This window comes from Narcine bancroftii, chromosome 6 (genome assembly GCF_036971445.1).
Source record: "Narcine bancroftii isolate sNarBan1 chromosome 6, sNarBan1.hap1, whole genome shotgun sequence".
In the NCBI taxonomy this organism is placed as follows: domain Eukaryota; kingdom Metazoa; phylum Chordata; class Chondrichthyes; order Torpediniformes; family Narcinidae; genus Narcine; species Narcine bancroftii.
This window is the reverse complement of record NC_091474.1, coordinates 22,120,016-22,136,561: the sequence shown is the minus strand read 5'-3', so window position 1 is coordinate 22,136,561 and position 16,546 is coordinate 22,120,016. Positions and strand designations below refer to the sequence as shown.

Sequence of the window (16,546 nt, the reverse complement as noted above, 5' to 3'; positions counted from 1 at the left end):
TCACTTGCCCCTGTTATTGGCAATAGAGCTAGAGGACATCCCACCAAGAATGTATAGATGGAGATTAAACTCCATGCTACTTAAAAGAGGATTTTAGAGAATTCATTGAACGACAAATTAAAATGTACTTTGAAATAAATACGGAATCAGTGAAAGATAAGTTTATACTATGGGATGCAATGAAAGCGTTATCAGAGGGCAAATAATAAGTTATGTAACTAAGATGAAGAATGACTACAATCGGGAAACAACAGTTAGAAAGGGAAATAACAAATATAGAAAAAGAATTAGCAATAAAGGAAGATACAACTAAAAGAAGAGAATTGGCAGACAAAAAAATAAAATATGAAACACTACAAACATATAAGGTGGAGAAGAACATAATGAAGACAAAACAAATATGAGCTTGGAGAAAAAATGCACAAAATTCTAGCATGGCAGCTTAAGACAGAACAAACTAAAAGAATGGTATTGGCATTAAGGAAAAAGGACAAACAAATTGCATATAATCCAATGGAGATCAATGAAAACTTCAGGGAATTCTACAACTATATCAAACTGAAAACAAAGGGAAAGAAGACAAAATAGATGAATTTCTAACTAAAATTGAACTACTGAAATTACAAACAGGAGCAAAATAAATTAATAAAACCATTTGAAATAGAAGAATTATAGGAGATATTAAAAAAACTACCAAACAATAAAACACCAGGAGAGGATGGATTCCCAATAGAATTCTATAAAACATTTAAAGACTTATTAATTCCTCCCCTCCTGGAAGTAATCAAACAGATTGATAAAACACAAAACATACCAGATTCATGCAAAACAGCAATAATTACAGTAATACCAAAGACAGGGAAAGATCCACTAGCACCAGCATCATGTAGACCAATATCTCTACTTAACACAGATTATAAAATAATAGCTAAACTATTAGCAAACAGATTAGCCGACTATGTACCAAAAATAGTAAATCTAGACCAAACTGGATTTATTTAAAAAAGACGAACAACAGACAATATTTGTAAATTTATTAACTTAATTCATGCAGTAGAAGGAAATAAAGCTCCAACAGTAGCGGATGCTTTCGACGCAGAGAAGGCCTTTGACAGAGTAGAATGGAATTATTTATTCAAAGTATTACAAAAATTCAGCCTACCAGAGAAATATATTAATTGGATTAAAGCATTATATAAGGGGCCATTGGCGAAAGTGACAGTAAATGGATATATATCAAAACAATTTAACTTCAGCAGATCAACAAGGCAGGGATGTCCACTATCTCCCTCACTGTTCGCATTAGCTATAGAACCACTAGCAGAACTGATAAGAACAGAAAATAAAATAAGAGGGATAAAAATAAAAGAGAAGGAATATAAAATCAGTCTATTTTGAGATGACGTTATAATATACTTAACAGAACCAGAAATATCAATAAAAAATTACATAGGAAATTGAAGCAATATGGAGAAGTATCGGGGTACAAGATCAACGCAAATAAAAGTGAAGTAATGCCAATGAATAATGCAGATTTCACAAAGTTTAAGAAAGAATCACCATTTAGATGGCAAACAAGCAATACGATACCTAGGTATACAACTAAATAAAAATCTCGGCCATCTATATAAACTAAATTATCATCCATTAATGAAAAAATTACAAGACGACTTAGAGCATTGGAAAGGCTTACCACTAACACTGATAGGAAGGATAAACTGTATTAAAATGAACATTTTCCCAAGGATACAAGACCTATTTCAGTCATTACCAATACACCTAACAGAGAAATTCTTCAAGGAGCTAAAGAAAATAAGGAAATTCTTATGGAAAGGGGGGAAACCGAGGATAGCACTAGATAAATTAACAGAATGGTACAAACAAGGAGGCTTACAACTACCAAACTTTAAGAATTATTATAGAGCCGCACAATTAAGATACCTATCAGATTTTTATCAAACAAGGGAAAAACCAGATTGGACTAGATTAGAACTAGTTAAAATAGGGGAGAAGATACCTGAACATATACTATATAAATGGGATGAAAAATTGGTGCAACGAAGGAATTCACCGGTATTGCATCATCTGCTCAACATTTGGAAGAAGATTCACGTAGAAAGGAATAAAACAAATTACCAACTACCAAAACTAATATTGACGCAAAATCAACTAATCCCTTTCACAATAGATAACCTTCAGAGAATGGGAGAGAAAAGGGATCAAAAGAATAGAAAATTGTTTTTCAGGAAATAAATTATTATCCTTTGAACAAATGAAGGATAAATATAACTCACGATACAATGTTTGCATACCACCAACTGAAAACCTACTTGAAGGACACATTGGGAAACAGTTTGAGGTTACCAGAAGGAAGCAATTTTGAATATGTGATTACAGACACAATAATAATTAAAAAAATTATAACAAACATGTACATCAAACTGCAAGAAAAGGAAAACGAGGAAACAAACGGTAAACCTAAACAAAAATGGGAACAAGATCTAAACATAAAGATAAAGAATGAAACATGGGAAAAGCTATGCTCCGGAACTATACAATAAACACGAGGTTACGCATGATACAATAAAACTGGATACACAGGCTATACATCACACCTCAAAAGTTAAATAAATGGGACCCAACAGTATCAGACAGACGTTTTCGCTCTAAAAAGGAAACGGGAACAACAATTCATGCAATTTGGACATGCGAGAAAGTGAAAAAATTTTGGGAAGATCTAAACCAGATATTAAATAAAATCACAAAAAGCAATATACCAAAAAAACCCAGAGATCTTCCTCCTAAGTAATATAAGAAATAAAGAATTTGGACTCGATTTGGATGGAGCACAAAAAAGATTTGTTATGATAGCCCTAGCTGTAGCAAAAAAAATGTATTATGTCAACCTGGAAATTAGAAGACAACTTGAGAATACAACAATGGTACATAGAAATGAATAAATGTATTCCATTAGAAAAAATAACATAATTTAAGAAATAACATCACAATATTCAAACAAATATGGCAGCCATACATGAAACACAATAGAGAAATCCTACCATGGACTTCCACCACCTAAAATGACAGAAGGAGAAGATAATGAAAAGAACTGACTCAGTAAAATTTCTTGTTTATTTTTATTAAGTATTGTTTAACGGGTTTAATGTATCTTATAGATTGAACTTCAAATAAATGGGAAGGGGGTGAGGGAGGGGGGAAGGGGGAGAAAATGACACTGTATATATTCAAGAAAAAATGTCTCTATGTATCTTGATCAATATGGTTTATAGTGTGAAAAATTTAAAAAAAATTTGCTGGGTGCCTGACCGCTGCTCTCTCTAGGGTCCAGTGTGAAAGATGGTTAACAATGCTGGAATTTGTGTTGCCAGCTGTCTAGAAAGCAAAATGGAAGTCTAGAATATGTATCAGTGTGAAAATCAATCAATTAGTACACCAAAAGTTGAGATAGGAGCTTGGGGGGAAAATTGCAAAAGGCAGGGGAATGGGGCAAACCAAAGTAATGTACCTGAAGCTGATAAGAGTCTTAATGAGCTCAATGGCATTTTGTGTCAAAACAAAACTCCAACTTTTGTGCTGATGTTCTATCACTCAATTATACATTCCAGTAACCTCCCCACAACTTAACATAGTAGCATTGTAGACTCCCGTCTTTAAGATGGACAAAAATGTTCATTGCAAATTAAATATTTTTCCTGCTTTCTTGAGTAATTTATGATTGTGGAATTGTTCAGTTCAAAGGCATAATCCCATAATCTAGAAAAATGTGGAGGATTTTTAGCAATTTGAGTGGCTGTCAAAATTATGGCTCCTGAAGATTAATCTGTCTTAAATCCTGTTATTTTCTTAATCTCTTCCTTTCTTTAAACCAAATGAAGTACAATTTTGTCTGGAGATATTTGTATCTTCTCAGCATTTGCTGCAACAAGTTGATTTGAAATATCCATTTCCCTGTTTGTCCAATATTGTCTTATCTACCTTGGTATAATGCTGCCCCTCAACATCGATACATCTGTGAACATTTTGCATATATTATTAACAAATTGGCCTAGAAAAATGACAGCAAAAATTTAAAAAAAAATACCCTGTTGGAGGACTAACTTCCTTGTTGAGATCTGGCTTTAGTGGATGGGAGTTAAGATTGGGAGACAAGTGTTAGAGGTCTTTAATAAGTACTTTAATTGTACTGTCCTGTTGGGTTCTATACGTTATATATCCATAAGTGATGGTCTGGCTGCAGAATAATAATGGTTTCACTTGGGATACAAGCAGGGGATTTGAGGTTGTAGCAGCATAGATAAAACGAGACATGAGATCAAAATGGGTCAAAGAAGGCTTCTGTCAATGTTGGTCTTGTAATTCTGTGTGGAGCCATGAATCTTAAGTATAGGGCAGAGTTGAAAAGGGAGGGGTAGAGAGACTGAGTATAAATTAGCAGGAAATAGAAGGGAACTATTTCATTAAATGATAAATGTGAAGGACTGCAGAACACTTTATTTGTGTGTGCACTTGAAGGACGAGTTCCAAGCGTTTGCTTTACTCCTTCACTGATGCATCCGAGGAGATGGGACTTCCATACAGCAACTGCAAGAAAAATTTCCTCCACTGAACACCTCTTCATTATTGAATTTATATAAATGCATATTAATTTATAAAAATATCTTAAAAATACAAAATGCATGATTTTGTTTAAAGGGTGGTCAAATTAATACATTCTGTGTATAAAAACACATCATTGTTGTTCACATGAGCAATCCATCCTTCAAGAGTTCTGGCATATGACCCAGTTTCTCCATGCTTAAAAAAAGAACTGTAGCAAATGCTTTTGTGAAGGCAAAGAAATGATCTCCATTTTTGTTCAAGGCCCTGCATCAGGGCCCTTTCCCATCCATGCAAAGTGCCAGTGGTTTTAAAAAAAAGGCAGTCAATCATTTGTGTGATTAGGGTCCCAAAAGATGATTTTGTCACTGAAGAAAGATTTGGTTGGCTGAGACTCCAAATGCCTTTACTTCCACCAAAGAGGTGGATCCTGTCAGTGCTACCACAGAGGGAGCTGTGGAGAAATAGCAAAGGGATAGAATGATTGTATGTTCATAACTTGTGTGGTACAGTCCCCCAAGGAACAATGTTGATAATGCTGCTTGTTTGTTTGGCATTTAAATGTCGTGACTTGGACATAATTGATCAATTCAAAGTTTGTAGGTAACAGAACGAGCAATTGCAGTTCAAGGAAGATGATTGTAACAGTCTTCTCAAAGATAGATTGTCTGGTAAGGAGTTTATTCTACAATGTACATAAGCCCAAAATTCTTGCTTGCTGCAGCCAAACATCAATTTTAGAAAGAAAAGCTATAATCGTAAACTAATTGAATTAAAATAAAACACAAGGTAGATTATAAATAGAGTAATCCTAGTGCAAAAAGTGACTTGCAATAATGCAGACAGTCCATGATATGTGTACCCAGAGTGGGTTCAAGAGTCTGATAGCTATCAGAAATAAATTGTTCTTGAACCTAGTGGTGTTGGTTTTCAGGCTTTTGTACTTTCTACCCAAAGGTAACAGAACAGGTTTTGATCAAGATAATGGTGATGTTGGCTCATATATGCTGCATCCGGGTATCAGAACTGAGAGGGTGCCGAGGATGCTGAAGGGTTCCTGATCGTATTGGAGGTTCAGATTGTTAATGGTTTGGGCTGGACTCTGTGTGGCTGGAGGTGAATCTACGGATTCACTTTCTCTTTCTCTGATGTAGAGGCGCTTCAGGCAATTTCTGCCAATGGCAAACCTGCTTTACAGCAGATGAAAACAAATTCTGTGTAATATTGCCTTTACTACATGACAATAAATTGAATATCTGCAATGGGCAGGAGGTCAGAGCCTATGACTACCTTCTGCATTCCTGGGCACTTGTAAAACCAGAAACTGCATAGAGTATCTGAAAACATACCCAATCTCCTCAGAGAGTCTAGGCATTTGATGTGCCTTTTTCATGGTTGTTTCAATGAGCTACCTCAAAGAAAGGTCTGAGAAGATTCTCAGGGACCTGAAGGTTCCTACTCTCTCCATCACCTTCTCATCAATGCAGATAGGTCCATGACTACTCCTTTCTAATATCAATAGTGAGCATTGGCCTTGGTAATGTTGATAGTAATATTGTTATTCTAGCACCATCCAATCGATCTCCATTCTGTACTCTGAATCATAATTTCAAATGGTCAACAATAGTGGTGTCATCAGTAAATTTGTAGATTTGAGTTGGAGCTTAACTTAGCTGCACAGTTATAGGTGTAAAGGAATAGAATCAGGGACTAAGCACACAGCTAGTATTGATAGTGAGGAGGTGATGTTGCCGATCTGCAATGATGAGGATCCAGTTGCGGAGGGATGAACAGATTCCCAGGCCCTTTAGCTTGGTCCAGGAATCTTGCCAGTATGTTGGTGTTGAACACTGAGCTGTAGCCAAGAGGAACAATCTGGTCTAGCTGGTCCGATCTAGGTGATCTAATGCCGAGTAGAGGACCAGCGAGATGGCATCTGCTGTTGACATCTTGTGATGATAAGTGAAGTGGGTCCAAGTCCTTCCTGAGACAGGAGTTGATTCTTTCAGCAACTGACCTCTCACAGCACTTTAGGGAAGATGTCATTGAGGCTTGTCACCTGGATGGATGCCATTTTTCTGTCACCAATGCTGTTTGTCCTGCTGAGTTCATCTAGCCGATTGTGTTCATCTTTGGATTCCAGCATATATGGTGTCCTGTGTGTCTCTGATGAAGAGGATTGTCAAGGGCAGGAGCTTGAATGGACTTAGAAAAACCTTTAGACAAGATCCTGCAAGGTAGGCTCATCAAGAAGGTTTCATCACATGGGATCCATATGAACAGGCCAATTGAATTTGAAATTGGCTTGATGACAGAAGAGAAAAGTTCTGGTGGAGGGTTGTTTATAACGTTGGAGGTCTGTGGCCAGGGGTGTGACACAGGGATTGGAGCTGGGTTCACAGTTGTTTGTTGTCTATTTTAACAATTTGGATAACAAAATAATTAACATGTTTAGCTTGCAGATGAAACCAAAATGAGTCGTATAGTGGTCAGGTAAAAGGTTATCTAAGATTACAACAGGATGTAGATCTGCTAGAGAAATGGACCAAGGAATGATGGATGGAATTTAATTTGGACAAATGTGGGGTGTTCCATCTTGACAGATGAAGCTCGGACAGGGCTTGCACATAAATTATAAGGCTGTGGATATGTTCTAGAACAGGAAGAACTAGGGCTACAGGTACAGACTTCCCTTAAAGTGGCAACACAGGTAGATAAAGTGATGAAAAAGGTGTTTGGAACAATTATCAGTCAGGTCATTGAGTGCATGAGTTAGGGCCTCATGACACAGCTGTACAAGATGTTGGTGAGACCACAGGTGTATTGTTTATGGTCACCTAGTTAGAGAAAAGACGTAATTAAGCTGGAAAGAGTGCATGAAACATTATAGGAAATGAGTAGCTGGAGGACAGCAGTAGAGGTGAGTGCAATTATGACTTTCAGACAGGTTCATGAAATAGGTTAGAGCTAGATTGATACGGGCAACTGGGTCAACAACTTGGTGGTATGGATGAGTTGGGCTGAAAGGCCAGTTTCGCAGCTGTAAAACTCTGACCCAACTAATGCCTTGCGTTGCTCTATTTGCAAAGATTTTTATTGCTTTAACCACAAAATGCACATTTTAAGTATATAAAAATTCAGCAAGACAAAAAGAAAATAAATAACAAATGAATAAACAAATTAAAACCGGTGTTCTGGGCCTGTCTGAGCCAAATTTTGATAAAATTTCCTCTTCCCACACTATTCTCCATTTTATTTTCACCACATGGTTTCATTGTGCCCCCCCCCCCCCTCCCCTCCCTCCCCCACTCTGCTTGCACTTTCTTTTGAAGTTATTCCAATTAATACAGTGGAGACCATGCACTTCTGGAAGCCTCTCAATTTTCATTTGTTGCTTACTTTGGAGGGAAAAAAAAATCAAGATTACACACATTTGAATTATAAATTATTTGGTAGCCGAGGCTGCGGGACTTTTTTTTCTCCCAGTTCTTTTCTTGCTTTTATTTCAACAGTGGTTTGGATTTATGACATTTATTATTGACTTCATTGTCATTAACAGCCACTTGCTTGCTTCCTCTAGGAGTCCTTCCCTGAACCAGCAGATGGAAGGAGCTGGCACCAAAATGGATCTATCTGCTTCCATGCTAAATGACACGGACTCCTGGTGTTCCACTTTGAGTCAGGCACAAACCATCTACCACAATATTGCATTAGGAGGTCATTAAATTGCTCAGTGAAAATCATCCACTTCATTCTAAATGGCATGGTGAGTTAGTGTAGAGCAACCTCTTCCTGCTAATTTGTGGGATGATCATTTTGGCACCCTAAACATTTTGCTCACCAGTGCACTGTGAACCGTCCATCAGGTCACAGGTAACTGCAGCTAATGGACAAGGACAACAGCTGACTTGGAAATAGAGAGATATTTCTTCAGTGTCTAAATAAGTATTTCTCAACTCCCCCCGCCCCACCATACTACCTTAGTTAATCTTTTACTAACCATAGGGCACCTATAGCATCCTAGGATTAGGACTAGGGGAACCTTTGTCAAAGGAACTGGAAGTATCCAAGGGAGCTCACCACCACATTCTCAAGGAGTAAGAGAGGTGAATGCCAACGTCCCATGAGTTAAAGAATCTCTTAAGTCAGTGAGTGGAAAGTATTACATCTTACAACGTTTAACATTCTTCATTGATTTTTTTTATGACCACAGGCACTGAAATACAGCTATCCAGGCAAGTCAGCCTCTGCATTGTACAGCAACTAGAGAAATAATAAAAACTTCGGACTACAATAAAACAAAAGGGCCGAATATAGCGTCATCGAAGCAAAGGTGCAGGATGCAGCGTTAAAGAAAAAAGCAGTTGAGCAGTGCAAGGCATCATCCAAAAGGGGTGGGGACTGATAACAGATTCCTTAAATCTGGAGTGTATCTCCTCAACTTGTGTGTCCGAAGGGGTTGGGGCAGAGAAGAGGGGGAACCATAGAACAATAGAGCACACAAAGAAGTCCTTTTTGACCTTGCACCCCGACTGTATATAGTCCTCCATACCCCATCCATCCATGTCCCTGTCCAAATTCTTTAAAAAAAAATATTGACCACTTCGGCGGGCAGCCCCTTCCACACTCTCGCCCTAAACCTTTCACCCTTAACCCACGTCCTCTGGTTTGTATCTCACCTCCCCTCAAACTCATGGGCGAATAAGTGCTCATTTTAAATCGGTGAGGTCTCATTCCAGAATAACTTGTATTGGGGAAATAGTAATTCCACTTGAATGAATAACGAACCAGAGATTCGACTTTTATTTTAATTTGTCAGGTGCTTTGTATAAATGTGATGCCGTAAAATAACATATTTCGTGACTTGTCTGTAACAATAAATTCTGAGAACAAAAATAAATAAATAATGAACTCAGACAGTCGGGCAGCATCTGTGGAGGGAAAGGGTCTCCTCCCAGACCTTTTATTTTGCTCCAGATTCCAGCAGTTTGTTTGCCCCGGAGGAATAAAATCCCGGATAGTCAAAGTTAATAGCGGGAGGCTGCAGACGCTGGAATCCGGTAAAGGGCTTCGGCCCCAACCCCCGGCTATTCCTTTTCTCCCAACGAAGCTCCTCGACCCGCTGGGTTCCTCCGGCAGATTCCTCTTTGCTCCAGGGTGTTCATTAATCAGCAGATGCAATTCCCTCCCGTTGCAATTTCTGCCTCCCTGAAACCCACGGTACAAAATGCCCCAGGTTCCAGCCGAATCAAGAACCACCCCCATTCTGAAATATTGAGCTCGCTCTTCCCCGACTCGTTTCACACGGACGGTCAGCGCAGCCCCTCCGCGCTCTCTCTCAGTGCAACCCGCCTACCGGGAGCCTCAACAGCGCGGAAACAGGCCCTTCAGCCCCACTTGCCCATGCCCGCCGATGTAGTCCCATTTGCCGGCGTTCGGCCCCTATCCCTCCAAACCTTTCCTATCCCTTGTGCCCGAATGAAACAATCTGTGGGAGGAACTCAAGTCAGGTAACTTCGCTACTGGGGCCGCTGCATCCGCAAGAGTTCTTTGCATTTCAATGTGTTGTTTTAATACAGACCGTCCCCGCCTCCGCCACTCCCTCCGGCCGCTGCAGAACAATTCACGGCACCCCGTTCTGGCGACCAACTCCACCCTGGCAGGACCGTGGACGATTCACTGCCGGGTGACCAGGCAGGGTACCGATGCACGGCTCGCTTCCATCCGAAGAAGCCCTGGCGTGAACTCGGCCCCTTCACCCCGCGCTGCAATGCTCCAGGAAATCAAAGCCCCTTCCAACTGGTTGCCCGCCACGTCTCAGTTCCCCAGCCACGGCCGCTGAACCGCTCGGTTGCCCTCGCAGCAGAAGGGGAGTGGATCTTCCAATCCCCGGGCTCAGCGCATCGGAGAAGGACTCACCCCACCTACCGGCTCAACGCTCAGCCCCCCCCCCCCCCCCACTCTTGTGTGTGTGTTTGCCCATCGCAACCCAGAGCGTCCAACCCACTCTCCCTTCCTCATCGGACCGACGACGCGGAAGGCAGCGCTTCCTCCGTCCCATTCATTACTTCTGCCTCACTCTCTGGGTGGGTGCGAGCTCCTGGCGGCGGCGAAGTCTCAGATGATCCTGGCGTGGCGGACTCCAGCCTGTTGCTCTCGCCCCCCCCCCCCCTCCCTCTCTGCTGGCTGTCGCGGGGGGGTCATGAGCAAACCCAGCACGGATCGTCTCGGCTGCTGGATTTCACGGAGGTAAACATGTCTCGTCGTGTGTCTCCCGACCGCTTGATGAAACGGAATTAAAAGTGTCGGTGTTGGCAACGCATTTCCTCGTCAAATCAGCTCGCTGTGTGGTCAACCTTGCTGCCGACTGTCATTTGGCGTGAGATTTGGGTTTCTAGGTATGAGAAATAAGATTTTAACGATTAGTGGCACTTGAGAAGTTACTCCAATCCTCAGCTGAGAGGTTCCCCCATCACCTTGGTTATAATCCCTTCCGACAGCTACCTTCAGGCAGAAGGTACAGAGAACCGACATCTCTCCCCCCCCCCCTCCCCAAGAGCTCTTGAACCTCACCCTACCTTCACCCACTCAGAGACCACCTGCATTTACTGAAACATCACTCCTTTTGCCCTAAACTGCAACTGTCAATACTTATCTATCCTTATATATTTTTTGTCTCCTGTCACATTGTGATAATTAAATTTATACTATTTTTGGTGTATCTGCAGCAGGAAAAAGTTCAGTGCATCCATACATTGTAATAAACGTCCATGGAATGAACTGTCATATTATTAGGAACCCCTTTTATATCAGCCACCCGAGACCGTCGGGCAATTCAGCATTCAGGGGCTTCAAGCGGTCTCCAGCCCTTTTCTTTATCTGGGCACCACTTTACAGGAAGACCCACAGGATACTGATAAGAAATAGGAAACCTGGTTATTTCCCCCCCCCCTCCCCCCACCCCATTCCTTGACAAGAGGAACATTGAAGTGACTTGCCACTGTCTCTCCTCAGTTTAAATTGATGCACAAGCAAAATCATTTGTAAGCCCTTATGGGGATCAATTCTACATAAGGTGTTCTTTGAGCCTAAGTTCTTCACTTACTTTAGAGAATTAAAGACTTCTTGTCTGCTCACCTTCACTCGACTAATCTAGTGATGGGTGGGATAGAGTAAGGTCTCCAATATCTCATTCAAAAGTTCACATAACTGGATGTGTCTCCTCTGGTTAGTTCTGATCTGCTGCCCCATGATGGCTGGGTTTCAAAAGCTGAACCCTCTGGGACTGTCACACAGAATTTCATCCCATTATTATTTTCTAAGTGCCCCGGTGCCATTTCTTCCAGCATTTTCTTGCTGTCAACATGGTCTGTTGTTTCCTGCTTTCTCTGTCCTAGCTTTTAAAAAATAATTTGGTTACAATTATGTTTTGTCCTGTCTATGTAAACCATTGTAGAATGCGTAGAATTTACCTTCTTTAAAACTGTAAGGGGCATTCTATTGTCCTGGGAATTTCATTTCATGAATCTGAATATTTATTTATCTATCCTTTTATATTTATTTTCTATTTTTCTCTCTTGGTATATTGTGGTCATTTAATTCATGCCATTATAGTTGTTGTATCTTATGGACCTGTATCACTGCAGCATGTAAGAACTTTGGCATATCTGTGCACTTTATTTGTATAAATAGCAATCGACTCTCATATGAATTCAACACATTTCTGTCCCAGTATATTCTCTATTTTTTTCCTCTAATGTTTTTTTCTTTCAGCTCCTCCTTCACTCCAGACTGTGTTGTACACTACTATTTATAGGATGCTTTCTGCGTCTTCTTCCTTTCAGTCAGGCGCAAAAATTAGTTGAAATTGGTTGAATTTTCCCTTATTCCCCAATATAATTTTTCCTGTCTTGATCTGTGAGGAGTCCACATTGACTTTCGCTAATATTTTTTTTCCATTTATGAACCCAGGTAAACTTCTATTTACACACACACACACACACACACACACACACACACACACACACACACACACACACACACACACACACACACACACACACACACACACACACACACACACACATACACACTTGCCTGAGTGTGTGTGTGTTGCTCATTCCTCTATTCTGCTCTCCTGTTCCTTAGCAGTTTCTGTATCTTCCTTTGTGGATTTCTGACGTTTTTCCAGTTGTTACATTTACTGCTTTTCTCACAGCATTTTACATATTTTCCTTTGGTCCATCTTTACCTTTAATTTCCTTTGTCAGGTCAGTTGGGTGATCATTCTTTTATTGGTTCCAGTTCTTTAAATATTAGTGATTGTTTGTTTATCGTCATGCCACCTAATGCAATTTCCCAATCTATCAATACCAATTCACACCTCGTAGTTTGTTTTATTCATATTTAAGACGTGGTCTCAGGTTGAGCTAAATCATTGTCAATTCTTCTTAAGCTCATCATATTACGATCAGTTCCCTGAAGACCCCTTAACACCAAGATAACCAATTAAACCTTTCTTAATGCACCAAACGATATCGAAAGTGGGCTGCTTTCTCAACCTACTTCAATTCACTGATCGAGAAAGCTACTTTTTATGCACTTTGTGATTTGAAATTACTCCAACTCAGCTGCTGTAGGGCAAACAAAGAGTCACCATGACCATTGCCCAGCGCCCTTGACAAGAGGAGGAAGAAGCAAAAGGAGAGTCACTTCTGAGGCACTGAGTGTCTGTGGATTTTCCTCCAGCCCTCCCATAGCCGCACGGCCTCCTGTTCAAGTCATCGGCAGCCCGAGCTCCAGATCCAAACCTCTGACACAATCAGGAAGCCTTCAGCCACCGAGGCTCCATTAATTGGTGGCCCTTTGAAAGAGTGGCCCTGATGTGCAAGATTGTGAGGTTGTATCTCACCTTCGCACGTTGTCGAAATGTCAGATTTCGCTTTGGATGACCTTGAGCTTACAGTGTGGAATGTTTAGATGCAGGTTGGAAGCTGGCTGTAACAAGGAATCAAGCACTACCACTATTTAGTTATCCCTATCTTCCAGCCAGTAATTTATTTTTATTGTACTCTTTTTTTCCACATTTTTAAATTTTAATGTTAAATTTAAATTAAAATTATAGCACAGTAACAGGTCTTTCAGCCCACAAGCCCCTGTCTCCCAATTGGCGAACTACCCCAGTATGTTTTGATCAATGGGAGGAAACTGGAGCCTCTAGGGAAAACCCACCCACAGATGGGGAGAATGTACAAACTCCTTACAGACAGTACGGGATCTGAACCCTGGTACTGATCACTGGCTCTGTAACAGTGTGGCGCTACCACTACGTCAACCATGCTTTAAAAGAAAAAGTATAATTTTATATAGATGACTCCACCTTCATGCTGAAAGATATTCAGACACACCATCATCTGCAAATTCCTCTCCTAGTCACAAACTATACTGATTGAGAAATACATCGCCATCCTGGCCATGCTCCTTGAACTTCCTGCACAACAGCACTATGCAAATTCGTTCTCTAGAAAGATTGCAGTACCACAATTTGACAGCTCACCATTGCTTTCATTTGGGAAATTAGGAAAAAGCATTAAACACTAGCCTTCCCAGGAATAAATGAATGAAAAACAATCTTACTGCTTTGACTTAATTATGGTTCAACTTTACTAGGCGTGGTCAATCAAATGAAAGGAGAAGAATCAGAATCAAAATTTATTTTCATAAACACATCATGAATTTGTTGTTTATCACAATCCAAACATTTATATAAACTACCTTACAAAATAAATTTTAAAAAGTGCAAGAAAAACATCAAAGTGAGGCAGTGTCTGAGGTTCATTGTTCATTCAGGAATCTGATGGCAGAAATGTCCTTGTGCTGTTGAGTGCTCATCTTCAGGCTCCTGTACATTTTTCCTGATGGTAGCTGAGTGAAGAGGGTCTGGGTGGCGGGGATCCTTGGGGATAAACTTTGCTTTCTTAAGACATCCCCTCTTGTAGTTGTCCTCAGTGGAGTGAAGTCTGGTGCCTGTGATGTCGCAGGGCGAGTTAATAACCCTGTGGAGTTTTTTCTTGTCCTGAGTGTTGGCATCTTCCGACCAGATAGTAATGTAACAAGCCAGAATCCTCTTCACCTGTAAAAGGTTTAGAGTGTCTTGGTGACATACTGAATCTCCTCACAAAGTATAGCCACTATCGAGTCTTCTTCATGATTGTATCAACATGGAAGCTCTTGGAGACCTTGACATCCAGGAATTTGAAGTTCTTGACCCTCTCTACTGCTGAGTCTTTGATGAGGACCTGTTCATGTCCTCTGACTGTACTGATGTTCTCACAGATCAAATTGACCTTTGCATCTGTGTCCAGCTTGAAAGGAATATTTGTTCCATTTGTATGTCATGCCACAGTCCACTTATCCTGCTCAACTCTGTTCATGTTTGGCTGTTCACTATCTGTTGCTTTGTAATCTTTCTGCACTACCATGCCCACTGAGAGCAATGTCTTCTATAGTGCGTTCAGTATCTTCTATAGTGTAGACACTTTTACTTCTATTTTGTTTCCCTTTGTAAAAACATTGCTTTGCACAATGATTTTGCCCTCTGCACTTATTACAGAGTTTTCCATAAGATGGGCATTGTTTTGGTGCATGTTTAGTGCCATATCGTTTGCAATTTAATGACTCTTCATCTTTTTGTTGTTTCCTGTGTCTCATTTTTTTGATTTTGTGTGTGGACGCACACTGTGGCTATGGCTATGCCTTCATTTTCTATGGCTGAACTTTTTCACGTGCTGAAGAGCACTGGTGTGGAATATCTTCACAGCTCCAGCTCAGGTTAGCTCTGTCTCTTGCAGCAACCTTTCTCTCACTTTCTTATCATTAATCCAAAACACAGTTTGATCATGGTTCATTGAATCTTGCAGTGATCCAATATTGCACTTTTTTGCTTTTAATTTCATCCATTAAAAATGTATCAAAGCTCTGTCCCTGCAGCTGCGTGCACAAGCGAAACAAGTACCTCTCGAATGTTTCATTTTTCTTTGGTGAACAGTGTTCTTTGGTGAACAGCATCTTGATAACCATGTGGAACTTGCCCTAGTCTTCTGGCTTTGCAAAAACAAATGTATTGAAAACTTCTAGTGCTTGAGGACCCAACACTGTAAGTGGCATTGCAATTTTCCATACCTCAGATTTGCTATCGAGTCCAATAGCTTGGCAAGTACAGCATGAATCTTTGTTTCAGCAGCCTCCACTTGTGAAGTCCAATTTACAGCATCAGGAGTCTTCACACTTTCCATATCTCTGCTGATAAGGATTGATTCACACCCTGTACACTCCTGGCGTTTTTTCCACTCCTAATACCATGTGATGTTTCTTTTATTGTAATAAAGAAACTTGGGTTCTTTTAAAACAACTATATTTATTAACTAAAGCAGAACTCAATCAGGATTGTGTGGAGGCATCCATCTTGAATCCAACCCAAGATGCTAAAAACTAGTCTCTGACCCCCACCCCCCCCCCACCCCAGTGGTCCAAATTAGCACTAGCACTCACAATGACATCCTCCTGAAGTCAACAATCATCTGCTTGGTTTTGCTAATGTTGAATGCAAGGTTATTGGTATGACACCAGAAACACAGGCAAATTTCTACAGATGTGTGGTGGTAAGTGTGCTGACTGACTACATCACGGTCTGCTATGGGACACCAATACTTCTGAGCTCAAAACCCTCCAAAAGATAGTGGACACAGCCCAGGATTTTACAGGCAAAGCCCACCCCACTATCGAGACCATCTATAGGGAATGTTGCCATTGGAGAACAGCAGCAATCATCGAGGATCCATACCACCCAGCGCACGCTCGGTTCTCGCTACTGCCATCAGGAAAGAGGTATAGGTGCCACAAGACTCGTACCACCAGGTTCAGGAACAGC

At 40.6% G+C, this 16,546-nt stretch overlaps 1 protein-coding gene across 1 annotated transcript in view; it reads left to right on the top strand.

The window, feature by feature from the left end:
* Window positions 1–10,642: 10,642 nt before the first annotated feature.
* Window positions 10,643–16,546, top strand: part of LOC138735794 (protein phosphatase 1 regulatory inhibitor subunit 16B-like) — a 139,100-nt gene continuing 133,196 nt past the window's right edge. The window contains exon 1 of the mRNA XM_069884223.1: window positions 10,643–10,866. The gene's annotated coding sequence lies outside the window, so the exon portion shown is untranslated. The remainder of the gene's footprint in view (window positions 10,867–16,546) is intronic.